Source organism: Aotus nancymaae, unplaced genomic scaffold (assembly GCF_030222135.1).
Source record: "Aotus nancymaae isolate 86718 unplaced genomic scaffold, 86718_ANA_hifiasm-v0.15.2.pri h1tg000073l, whole genome shotgun sequence".
NCBI lineage: Eukaryota > Metazoa > Chordata > Mammalia > Primates > Aotidae > Aotus > Aotus nancymaae.
The window spans coordinates 562,869-575,924 of record NW_026988488.1 but is presented as its reverse complement, the minus strand read 5'-3'; positions in this window follow the sequence as shown (position 1 = coordinate 575,924).

Genomic DNA, 13,056 nt, shown 5'->3' with positions numbered 1-13,056 from the left:
GCCAACTGAAATACACTCCTAACTGTTCCCAAGGTGTGTGTTATTCACTGAGGCTCTGAATAAGTTGACATATGAAATAGATTCCTAACAATTCCCCAGGTGTACACTATTCCCTAAGGCACTCAATGAGTGGCCATATTCAATAGACTCCTGACTCTCCCCCATGTGTGTATTATTCAGGGAGTCTCTGAAAGAGTGTCCATATGAAATAAACTCCTGTCTGTTCCCCAGGTGTGCATTATTCACTGACACTGCAAATTAGTGGTCATAAGCAATAGACTCCTTACTATTCCCTAGGTGTGTATTATTCACTGAGTCTCTGAATGAGTGGTCATATGACATATACTCTTGGTTACTCCACAGGTGTGTATTATTCACGGAGGCTCTGAATTAGTGTCCATAAGAGATAGCCTCATGATTATTCTCCAGGTGTGCATTTTCTATGAGGCTCAGCATGAGTGGCCATATGAAATGGACTCCTGACTATTCCCCAGGTGTGTGTTGTTCACTGAGGCTTTGAATGAGTGGGCATCTGAAATAGACTCCTCATTGTTCCCCAGGTATGCATTACTCAGTGAGGCTCTGAATGAGTGACCATATGAAATAGACTCCTATTTCACAGGTGTGTATTATTCACTGCTAACTATTCCTAGGTGTGTACTATGCAGTAAGTCTCTGAATAAGTGGCCATATAAAATACACTCCTGACTATTCCCCAGATGTTTATTATTCAGTGAGGCTAGGAATGAGTGGCAATATGAAGTAGACTCTGAGAATTCCCCAGGCGAGCATTATTAGATTGGGCTGTGAATGAATGGCCTTACGAAATTGATTCCTAATTATTCTTTAGGTGTGTATTATTCAGTGAGGCTCAGAATTAGAGGCCACTCGAAATAGAGTCCTGACTATACCACAGGTGGGTATTATTCACTGAGTCTCTGAATGAGTTTCTATATGAATGAGACTCCTGACTACTCCACAGGTGTTCATTATTCAATGAAGCGCTGAATGAGAGGCCATATGAAATAGACTCCTGACTATTCCAAAGGCAAGCATTACTCACTGAGGCTCTGAATAAGTGGCCATATGAAATAGACTCCTGAGTATTCACAAGGTGTGTATCATTCAGTGAGGCTTTCAAAGCCTGGGCATATTATATAGACTCATGAGTATTCCCAAGGTGTGCATTGTTCACTGGCATTCTGAATGTGTGGTCGTTTGAAATTGACTCCTGACTATTCCATAGGTCTGTGTTATTCACTAAGGATCTGACTGAGTGGGCTTATGAAATAGACTCCTGACTTTTCCCTAGCTGTGTCTTATTCAGTGAGGCTCTGAATGAGTCACCATATGAAATACACTCCTGACCATCCCCCAGGTGTGCATTATTCAGTGAGGCTCTGAATGAGTGGCCATATTAAATAGACTCCTGACTATTCAACAGGTGTGTATTATTGACTAAAGCTCTGAATGAGTAGACCTATGAAATAGACTCCTGATTATTCCCCAGATGTGTATCATTTAGTGAGGCTCTGAATAAGTGGGCATATTAAATAGTCTCCTGATTATTTCCCAGGTGTGCAGAATTCAGTGAGGCTCTGAATGAGTGGTCATATGAAATAGATTCCTCACTATTCCCCAGGTGTGCATTATTCAGTGAAGGTCTGTATCAGTGGCCATAAGAAATAGACTCCTGACTATTTCTCAGGTGTGCATTATTCACTGAGGCTCTGAATGAGTGGCCATATGAAATAGATTCCTGAGTCTTCCCCAGGTTTTCATTATTTACTGAGGCTCTGAATGAGTGGCCATGTGAAATAGACTCCTGAATATCCACCACATGTGTATTATTCAGTGAGGCTTTGAATGAGTGGTCATATGAAATAGGCTCCTAACTACTGCACAGGAGTTCATTATTTTGTGAAGGTCTGAATGAGAGACCAGATGAAATAGACTCCTGACTCTTCCATCGTTGTGTATCATTCAGAGGGACTCTGAATGAGTGGCCATATGAAATAGACTCCTGACTATTCGCCCAGAGTGTATTATTCACTGAGGCTCTCAATGAGTGGTCACATGGAAGAGAATCCTGACTATTCCATCATTCTGTATCATTCAGAGCGACTCAGAATGAGTGGTCATATGAAACAGACTCCTGACTATTCTGCATATGTGCATTAAAAACTGAGGCTCTGAATGAGTGGCCACATGATAAGACTCCTGACTATTCCCCAGGTGTGTTTGAATCATTGAGGCTCTGAGTGAGTGGGCATATGAACTAGAGTCTTGACTATTCCCCAGGTGTGCATTATTCACTGAGGCTCTGAAAGTGTGGGTAATTGAAATAAAATCCTCAGTATTCTTTAGGTGTCTGTTGGTCACTGAGGCTCTGAGTGAATGGCCATATGAAATAGATTCCTGACAATTTTCCAGATGTTCACTATTTCCTGAGGCTCTGAATGACTGGCCATATGAAATAGACTCCATATTATTCTCCAGGTGTGCATTATTCAATGAGGCTCTGAATTAGTGGCCATACAAAATAGATTCTTGACACTTCTCCAGGTGTGTGTTATTCAGTGAGGCTTGGAATGAGTGGCCATATTAATTAGACTCCTGACTATCCCCCAGGTGTGTAGTATTCAGTGAGGCTCTGAATGAGTGGCTAAATAAAATAGATTGCTGACTACTCAACAGGTGTTCATTATACAGTGAAGCTCTGAATGAGAGACCATATGAAATAGATTCCTGACTATTCACCAGGTGTGCTTTATTCAGAGAGGCCCTGAATGAATGGTCAAATGAAATAGAATCCTGACTATTCCCCAGATATGTACCATTCAGTGACTCTCTGAATGTGTGGCATTATGAAAGAAACTCTTGACTATTCCGCAGGTGTGCATTATTCCATGAGGCTCTGAATCGGTGGCCATATGAAATAGACTCCTGACTATTCTTCTGATATGTATTATTCAGTGAGGCTCTGAATGAGTGGCCATATGAAATAGTCTCCTCAGTGTTCCCCAGGTGTGTATTTCTCAATGAGACTCTGAATGAGTGGTCATATGAAATAGAATCATGACTATTCCCCAGGTGTGCATTATTCAGTGAATCTCTGAATGAGTGGCCATAAGGAATTGACTCCTGACTATTCCCCAGGTTTGTATTATTCACTGAGGCTCTCAATGAGTGGCCATATGAAATAGACTCCTGACTATATCTCATGTGTGTATTATTCAGTAAAGCTCTGAATCAGCGGCTATATAAAACAGTCTACTGACTACTCCACATGAGTTCATTTTTCAATGAAGCTCTTAATGAGAGGCCAGATGAAATAGACTTCAGACTATTCCATAGGTGTGTATCAATCAGTGAGGCTCTGAGTCAGTGGGCATATAAAATAGACTCCTTACTATTCCCCAGGTGTGTTTTGTTCACTAAGCCTCTTTATAAGTGATCATATGAAATAGTCTCCTGACTATCCATTGGTGTGTATTATTCAGGGAGGCTATGAATGAGTATCTATAATAAATAGACTCCTGACTACTCCACAAGTGTTCACCTTTCAGTCAAGCTCTGAATGAGAGGCCATATGAAATAGAATCCTGACTATCCACCAGGTATGTATTATTCAGTGAGGTTCTGAATGAGTGGCCATATGAAATAGACTCCTGACTATCCACCAGGTATGTATTAATCAGTGAGGCTCTGAATGAGTGGCCATATGGAATAGACTGCAGACTACTGCACAGGAGTTCATTATTTTGTGAAGGTCTGAATGAGAGTTCAGATGAAATAGACTCCTGACTATTCCCTGGGTGTGCATTATTCAGTGTGGCTCTGAATAAGTGGCCATATGAAATAGACTCCTGACTATTTGCCTGGAGTTCATTATTCAGTGAGATTTTGAATGAGTAGTCGTATCAAGAGAATCCTGGCTATTCCATCAATGTGTATCATTCAGAGAGGCTCTGAATGGGTGGACACATAAAAAGAATCCTGACTATTCCCCAAGTCTGTATTATTCACTGAGGCTCTGAACGAGTGGCCATACAAAATAGATTCATGACCCTTCCAGAGGTGTGTATTATTCATTGAGATTCTGAAGGAGTGGCCATATGAAATAGACCCCTGACTATACCCCAGGTATGCACTATTCACTGAGGCTCCAAATGTGTGGCCACATGAAATAGACTCCTGACTATTCCCCAGGTGTACATTATTCACTAAGGGTCTGAATGTGTTGCCCTTTGAAATAGTCTCCTGACTATTCCCCATGTGTGTATTATTCACTGAGGCACTGAACGAGTGGCCATATGAAATAGATTTCTGACTATTTCAGAGGAGTGTATTATTCACTGAAACTCGGAATGAGTGGCCATATAAAATAGACTCCTTGGTGTTCCACAGGTGTGCATTATTCACTGAGGCTCTGAATGAGTTGCCGTATGAAATTGACTCCTGATTATTCTCCATATGAGCCTTATTCAATGAGGCTCTTAATGAGTGGATATATGAAATAGACTCCTGACTATTCCAAAGACGTATATTATTCACTGAGGCTCTAAATGAGTGCTTATACGGAATAGACTCCTGAGTATTTCCCAGATGTGCATTATTCACTAAAGCTCTGAAAGAGTTACCATATGAAATAGTTTTCTGACTATTCCCCAGGTGTGTATTCTTCACTGAGCCTCTGAATAAGTGGCCGTATGAAATAGAATCCTGACTATTTTCCAGTTGTGTATCATTCCATAAGGCTCTGAATATAGGGGCATATGAAATAGACTCCTGACCATTCCCCAGGTGTGCATTATTTACTGAAGCTGAATGTGTGGCCATTTGAAAGAGACTCCTGACTATTCCCCAGGTGTGTGTTGTTCACTGTGGCTCTGAAGGAGTTCCCACACGAAATAGTCTCCTGAATATTTTCTAGGTTTGTATTATTCACTGAGACTCTGAATGAGTGACCGTATGAAATAGACTCCTGGTTACTCCACAGGTGTACATTATCCACTGAGGCTCTGAATGAGTGGACATATGAAATAGACTCCTGATTATTCTCCTGATATGCATTATTCAATGAGGCTCTGAATTAGTGGCCTTACAAAATAGACTCCTGACACTTCCCCAGCTGTGTATTCTTCAGTGAGGCTAAAAATGAGTGGCTATATGACGTAGACTCCTGACTATCTTCCAAATGTGTATTATTCAGGGAGGCTCTGAATGAGTGTCTATATAAAATAGACCACTGACTACTCCATGGGTGTTCATTATTCAGTGAAGCTCTGAATGAGAGGCTCTATGAAATAGACTCCCGATGTTTCCCCCAGTGTGCATTTTTCAGTAAGGCTCTGAATGAGTCATCAAATGAAATAGAATCCTGACTATTCCCCAGGAGTGTATCATTCAGTGAGGCTCTGAATAAGTGGGCATACAAAAGAAGTTTCTGACTATTACCCTGGTGTGCATTATTCACTGAGGCTCTGAAAGACTGTCCATGTGAAATAGACTTCTGAGTACTCCCCATGAGTGCATTACTCCTTGAGGCTCTGAAGGAGTGGCCATATGAAATAGACTCCTGAGAATTCCTCATTTGTGTATTATTCACGGAGGCTCTGAATGAGTAACCATATAAAATAGGCTCTGGACTATTTCCCAGGTGTGTATTATTCAGTGAGGCTCAAAGTGAGTGGCCATATAAAATAGGCTCCTCAGTACTCCACAGGCATGCATTATTCTGTGAGGCTCTGAATGAGTGGGCATAGTGAATAGACTCATGACTATTCCCCAGATGTGCATTATTCACTGAGGTTCTGAATGTGTAGCCATTTTAAATAGACTCCTCACTATCCCATATGTGCGTGTTATTCACTGAGTCTCTGAATGAGTGGTTATACAAAATAGACTCCTGACAATTCCCCAGGTGTGCACAACTTCCTGAGGTTATGAAAGAGTGGTCATATGAGATAGACTCCTATGTATTCCCCAGGCCTGTATTATTCACTGAGGCTCTGAGTGATTGGCCATGTGAAATAGACTCCTGAGTACTCCCCATGTGTGCATTATTCCCTGAGGCTTTGAACAAGTGGTCATATGAAATAGAATTCTGACTATTCCCGAGGTGTGTATCATTCAGTGAGGCTCTGAATGAGGGGCCATATGAAATAGACTCCTCAGTACTCCCCAGGCATGCATTATTCACTGAGGCTGCAAATGACTGGCCATATGAAATAGACTCCTGATTATTCCTCAGGTGTGTATTATTCACTGAGAGTCTGAATGAGTGACTACATAAAATAGCCTCCTATTCCCCAGGTGTGCTTTATTCACTGAGGCTCTGAATGAATGGTCATATCAAATAGATTCCAGACTATTTCTCCAGTGTGCATTATTCCATGAGGCTCTGAATTGGTGGCCATATGAAATAGACTCTTGACTCTTCCCCAAGTTTGTATTATTCCATGAGGCTCTGAATGATTGGCCATGTCAAATACACTTATGACTATTCCCTATATGTGTATTATTCACTGAGGCTCTGAACGAGTGGCCATATAAATATACTCCTGACTATTCCCAATGTGTGTATTATTGACTGAGGCTCTGAATAAGTGGACATATGAAATAGACTCCTGACTATTCCACAGGTGTACAAAGCTCTGAATGTGTGGCCATTTGAAAGAGACTCCTGACTATTCCCCAGATGTGTTTTGTTCACTGTGGCTCTGAATGAGTCATCATACAAAATAGTGTCCTGACTATTCCACAGGTGTGTATTATTCACTGAGACTCTGAATGAGTGGCCATATGAAATAGACTCCTGGTTACTCCACAGGCCTGTATTATTCACTGAGGGTCTGAATAAGTGGCCATATTAAATAGAATCCTGATTATTCTCCTTGTGTCCATTTTTCAATGAGGCTCTAAATGATCGGCCATACAAAATACAATCCTGACACTTCCCCAGGTGTGTTTTGCTCAGTGAGGCTTAGAATGAGTGGCCATATGAGATAGGCTCCTAACTATCCCCTAATTGTGTATTGTTCAGGGAGGCTCTGAATGAATGCCTGTATGAAATAGAATACTGACTTCTCCACAGGTATTCATTATTCAATGTAGCACTGAATGAGAGGCCATATGAAATAGACTCCTGACTATTCTGCCAGTGTTTATTATTTAGTAAGGCTCTGAATCAGTCCTCATAAGAAAGAGAATCCTCACTATCCCCCAGTGGTGTGTCATTAAGTGAAGCTCTGAATGAGTGGTCATATGAAATAGACTCCTGACTATTCCCCAGGTTTGTGTTATTCACTGCTGCTCTGAATGTGTGGGCATATGAAATAAATTCCTGACTATTCCCCAGGTGTATATTATTTGGTGAGGCTCTGAATGAGGGGCCATATGAATTAGAGTAGTGATGATTAAGCAGGTGTGTATTATTCACTGAGAGTCTGAATGGGTGGCCACAGAAAATACAGTCCTGTCTATTCTACAGTTGTGCATTAATGAGATTCTGAATGAAGGGTCATATCAAATAGCCTCCTAAATATTCCTCTGATGTGTATTAATCAGTAAGGCTCTTAATGAGTGGCCATATGAAATACACTCCTGACTATTCCCCAGATGTTTGTTATTCAGTGAGTCTCGGAATGAGTGGCCATGTTAAATAGACTCCTGAGTACTCCCCAGTTGTGCATTATTAGGTTGGGCTCTGAATAAGTGGTCATATTAAATAGATTCCTGACTATTCGACAGGTGTTCATTATTCAGTAAGGCTCTGAATAAGTAGTCAAATGAAATAGAATCCTGACTATTCCTCAGGTGTGTATCCTTCACTGAGGCTTTGAATCAGTGGCCATATGAAAGAGGTTCCTGTCTACTATCGTGATGTGCATTATTTACTGAGGCTCTGAATGATTGGCCTTGTGAAATAGACTCCTGAATACTCCCCATGTGTGCGTTATTCACTGAGGCTCTGAATGAGTGCCCATATGAAAAGGACTCCTGACAATTACCCATTGGCATATTATTCACTGAGGCTCTGAATGAGTGGCCATATGAAATACACTCCTGACTATTCCCCAGGTGTGTATTATTCAGCGAGGCTCAAAATGAGTGGCCATATTAAATAGACTCCTCAGTACTCCACAGGCGTGCGTTATTCAGTGAGGCTCTGAATCAGTGGTCATAATAAATAGACTCCTGAGTATTCCCCAGGTTTGCATTATTCACTGAGGCTCCAAATGTGTAGTCATTTTAAATGGAGTCCTCACTATTCCATAAGTGTGTGTTATTCACTGAGTCTCTGAATGAGTGGTCATACGAAACAGACTCCTGACAATTCCCCAGGTGTGCACAACTCTCTGAGGCTCTGAATGAGTGACCATATGAAATGGACTCCTGACTATTGCCCAGATGTGTATTATTCACCGAGACTCTGAAAGAGTGTCCATATGAAATAGACTCCTGACTATTACCCAGGTGTGCATTATTCAGTGAGACTCTCAATGAGTGGTCATATGAAATAGAATCCTGACTATTCCCGAGGTGTGTATCATTCATTGAAGCTCTGAATGAGAGGCCATATGAAATAGACTCCTGACTATTCCCCTGGTGTGCATTATTCAGTAAGGCTCTGAGTCAGTCATCATATGAAAGAGAATCCTGACTATTCCCCAGTTGCATATCATTATGTGAGGCTGTGAATGAGTGACCATATGAAATAGACTCCTGACTATTCCCCAGGTGTGTATTATTGAGTGAGTCTCTAAATGACTGGGTATATTAAATAGACTCCTGAGTATTCCCCAGGTGTGCATTATTCACTGAGGCTCTGAATGTGTGGTCATTTGGCCTCAGTGAATAATATACACTTTTAAATAGTTGGACTGGGTTTGGGGCAGGGGCATGGATTGGTGTGGGGATGGGAGCTGGGTAGGGCCTCAGGTGTCTTTTTGTTCATTTGTTTTTTTTGAGACAGAGTCTCTCTCTGTTTCCTTGTGTTTACCAGGCTGGTCTCATGCTCCTGACATCCTGATCCAACCCCACCAGGCTCACATTTATTTGTTTGTTTATTATTGGTCAAGCTTGCCTTTATTTTATTTTATTTTATTGAGACAGGGTCTCTCTCTGTTTCCCCATATTTACCAGACTGGTCTCGAACTCCCAACACCCTCATCCAACCTGATCTCACAGAGAGAGATCTCAGCTCCGGGCTCAGGGCAAGCCTGGCTATTTCTTTACTTATTTATTCATCTATTAATCAATTTATTTAGAGGTGGGTTCACATTTATTTCTTTATTTACTTTCTTATTTTGAAACGGGCTCACTTTTACTTATTTATTTATTTATTCATTTATTTATTATGGGGCAGGCTAGAGTTTATTTCTTTAGACGTTGGCTTGTAAGCTTGCATTTATTTCTGTCTCTCTCTCTCTCTCTGTCTCTCTTTAGAGGCAGGGTCTCGCTCTGTAGCCCAGGATCATTCCAGCCCCAAGGCATTGAACCAAGCCATCAGCTTGCCTCCAGTCCCTCCTGTCACCAGTACCTGATACTGCACGCTGATGCCACACCACCACAGGGCTTAACTATTGCATTGTTTTTATTCATGCATGCATGTATGTATGTGAGTTGGGATTCAGGGTTCCATCATGTTATCCAGCCTGGTCCGGAACCCCTGTTCTCAAGGGTTGTGCCTCCCTTGGCCTCTCACACTGCTGTTGTTACAAGTGTGAGTCACTGCACCTGACTCAATATACATTTGCCTGCCTGCCTAACGTCTGTTCTGTCTGTCTATCTATCACCTTTTCAGTAGGCATGTGGTCTCACTTTGTGGTCCTTGCTCTTGACACATATATTTCCTTTTCAACTTTGATGATGATGAAGATGATGATAATGATGATAATTTATACAGGTGGAAGTGGTGTCATCTGACATCTCAAGAGGATCTCAAACTTTTGGACTCCAGTGTTACTCCCACATCATCCTTTCAGATTGCTGTGATGACAGGCATGAACAGAGAATGGCCTGCTCATATTTGTCTTGTGTTGATTCTTTCCAGTCCTTGTTTCTGGTCCAGATGCATAGTTGATACTATGGACGTTTCAAACACAGAAAATTTTCAGACATATCTCATGATCCTGACTTTTCTTTCTACTGGCACAAGCCCCAATGAGTGTAGTGCACCTGATCTCTGATGGTTATTAATAGTGTAGAAAGTGTTGGCTTTGGCTGTGTGTACATACTTTGCACATGTGTGTGTGTGTGTGTGTGTGTGTGCATGCGTGCCTGGCTGGGCCTCGGTCTGGGGCTAGGGTTGGTGTGGGGGCACGGATTTGGGCAGGGATGGGGATAGAGTTGGTGTTCAGGTTTTTTTTGTCTTTTTGTTTTGTTTTGAGACAGGATCTCCCTCTGTTTCCCCATGTTTACCAGGCCAGTCTCATACTCTGGACATCCTGATCCACCCTCACCAGGCTCATATTTATTTATTTATTTAAATTATTATTGGTCAAGTTTGCGTTTATTTATTTATTTTTTTGAGACAGGGTCTCCCTCTGTTTCCCCATATTTACCAGGCTGGTCTCGAATTCCCGACACCCTGATCCATCCTGACCTCACAGAGAGAGATTGCAGCTCCAGTCTCAGGGCAGCATCAACCCCCCTCGCTGGACTCAGGTGATCTCAGCCTCTCAAGTATGTGGGACTACAGCATTCTCTTAAGACTGGGAGGCAGAGGGTACTTTGAGCAGTGATTGCACACTTGCACTTCCAGACTGGTGGGTTGGAATCTAGGAGAGAGAAAGGGAGAGAGAATACAGTTAATTGTGACCTTGATTACCTTTTATATTTGTTCATGCCCTCTTATTTGCATGTTTATTCTTACCATTTCTTTTCACTTCTATGTGTTACATTGATCATAGTTTGCTACATTGACTCTTGGTTTGCTTGTTTAGTTTACGTATGTATGTATGTATGTATCTATTAATGGATTTATTTAGAGTGAGGTCGGGTCTCTCTCTGTCGCCCTTTTCTTTTCTTTCTTCACTCTTATTATCTGCATGCTGGTGTTTATGTATATAAATAATCACATTCATAAATTATAAATATTATGCAGTAATATATGTGCAAATATTAATCATACATTAAGTATGAAATAAAGTAAATGATTGTTCTACATCTATGTGTGTGTATATATGTATTTGTTTTCATTAACTTTCATATTTATTTTAGGCTTGCATTTATTTATTAATTTATTTTTAGGCAGGTTTGCCTTTATTTATCTATCTATGTATCTATCTACTTATTTAGAGGCAGGCTCGTATTTATGTGTTTATTTAGATGCAGTCTGTCAAGCAGTTGTTTATTTAATTATGTATTTGGGGGCAGGCTTGCATTTATTTATTTATTTATCTAATTATTTAGAGGATGGCTTGGATTTATTTATTTAGTTAGAGGCAGACTCCCATTTATTTATTTATTTATTTGCTTAGAGGCATGCAGGCAGTCTTTGATTTATTTATTTATTTTCTTCTTATTACTTTTTCTTTTAAATAGAGACAGGTTTCCCTTCACCATGTTTGTCAGGCTGGTCTCGATGTACTTACCTGTGGTGATCCACCCACCTCGACATCCCAAAATGCTCAGGGATTACAGGCATTAGCCAACAAGCCTGGCTATTTATTTACTTATTTATTCATCTGTTAATCGATTTATTTAGAGGTGGGTTCACATTTATTTATTTATTTACTTTTTTAGAAACAGGCTCACATTTATTTATTTAATTATATATTATGGGGCAGGCTCATATTCTTTTATTTCCTTAAGGGTAGACTCAGAGGCTCGCATTTCTTTCTTTTTTTCTATCTGTCTCTCGCTCTCTATTTCTTTCTGTTTCTGTCTCTCTTTGTGTCTCTCTTTAGAGGCAGAGTCTTGCTCTTTCACCCAGGATCATTCCAGTTTGAATTGTTTGGACCAAGCCATCGGCTTACCTTGGGTCCCTCCCTTCACCACTGCTTGGGACTACACGCTGACGCCATGCCACCACAGGGGTTAACTGTTGCATTATTATTAATATATGTATGTATGTATGTGAGATGGGATTCAGGGTTCTGCAATGTTTCCCAGTCTGGTTCGGAACTCTTGCTCTCAAGAGATGTGCCTCCCTTGGCTTCTCAAACAGCTGCTGTTACAAGCGTGAGTCACTGCACTTGACTCAGTCTATATTTGACTTCCTGCCTGCCTGCCTACCATCTATCTGTCTGTCTGTCTGACTCTCTGTTTTTCTTATATATCACCTTTGAAGTAGGCATGTGGTCTCGCTTTGTGGTTCACACTCTTGACACATGTTTCTTTTTCAACTTTGATGATAATGATGATGATGACAATTTATACAGGTTTAGGTATTGTCATCTGACATCTTGAGAGGACCTCAATCTTTTGGGCTCCAGTGATCCTTGCACATCATCCTTTCAGATTGCTGTGATGACAGGCGTGAACACAGAATGGCCTGGTAATATTTGTCTTGTGTTGATTATTTTCAGTCCTTGTTTCCAGTCTGGATGCACAGTTGATAGTACAGGCATTGAAAACACAGACAATTTGCAGATACATGTCAGGATCCTGCCTTTTCTTTCGACTGGCACAAGCCCCAATGAGTGTGGCATGCCTGATCTCTGATGGTTTTAAATAGTGTAGAGAGTGTTGGCATTGGCTGTGTGTACTCACTTTGTGTGTGTGTGTGTGTGCGTGCCTTGCTAGGCCTGGTGCTGTGGCTGTGGCTGGGGTTGGTGTTGAGGCAGGGGCAATGATTGGGGCAGGGCAGGGCTCTGGTAATTTCTTGTTTTATTTTTTTGAGATTGGGCCTCCCTTTGTTTCCCCAGGTTTACCAGTCTGGTCTTGAACTCCTGACCTCCTGATCCACCCTGACCTCTTAATCGAGGCTCCTGGCTCAGGACAGTGTCAAAACCCTCCCCCGGACTCAGGTGATCTCAGCTTCCCAAGCATCTGGGACTATAGAGTTCTCTTAAGCCTGGGAGGTAGAAGCTACCACGAGCAGTG